Source organism: Schistocerca americana, chromosome X, assembly GCF_021461395.2.
Source record: "Schistocerca americana isolate TAMUIC-IGC-003095 chromosome X, iqSchAmer2.1, whole genome shotgun sequence".
Lineage (NCBI taxonomy): Eukaryota > Metazoa > Arthropoda > Insecta > Orthoptera > Acrididae > Schistocerca > Schistocerca americana.
Window position 1 is genome coordinate 830,539,142 of NC_060130.1, and position 769 is coordinate 830,539,910.

At 52.7% G+C, this 769-nt stretch overlaps 1 pseudogene; it reads right to left on the reverse strand.

The window, feature by feature from the left end:
* Nucleotides 1-371: 371 nt before the first annotated feature.
* LOC124557256 lies at nt 372-489 on the reverse strand (annotated as a pseudogene).
* Nucleotides 490-769: the final 280 nt, after the last annotated feature.

The following is a 769-nucleotide window of genomic DNA, read 5'->3' on the forward strand; positions in this document are numbered from 1 at the left end:
ATCTGTGGAAGTTAAGAACGACGTGAAATGAAGATCATTGAACTATATGAAACAAAATCGTTATAAATTCCTAACGGATTGCGCAAGAACGTTCAAACTGCGTGGTTGGCTGTCCCATTTCGCGACCGAGAAATCTCTTCACCCTCAACGGGTGACTGTGGTGTGTTATGCACTCCGTCTTCAGGCCACAAGTGACCCATCGGGACCAGCCGACCGCCGTTTCATCCTTAGCTGAGGATGCGTATAGGAGGGCCGTGTGGTCAGCACACCACTCTCCCGGTCGTTATGATGGTTTTCTTTGACAGGAGCCGCTACTATTCGGTCCAGTAGCTCCTCACTTGGCATCACGAGGCTGAGTGCACCCCGAAAAATGGCAACAGTGCATGGCGGCTCGGATGGTCACCCATCCAAGTGCCGGCCACGCCCGACAGCGCTTAACTTCGGTGATCTGACGGGAACCGTTGTATCCACTGCGGCAAGGCCGTTGCCGTGGTGTGTAATGCCACGGAATAATCGGTGCGATTTTACTTGATGGCACGCTGACTACCGAATGGTACGTGAAAGTTTTGGAAGATGGTTTCACCTCCATTATCCAAACTGACCCTGATGTCGACAAGATGTGGTTCTTGCCAGCCGGAGCTCGACCCTATCGAAGCAGGAGAGTGTTCGATGTCCTGGAGGAGCACTTTGGGGACCGCATTCTGGATCTGGGGGACACAGAAGCCCCTGGCATGGGTCTCGATTCGCCGCCATATTCTTTGTATCTGAA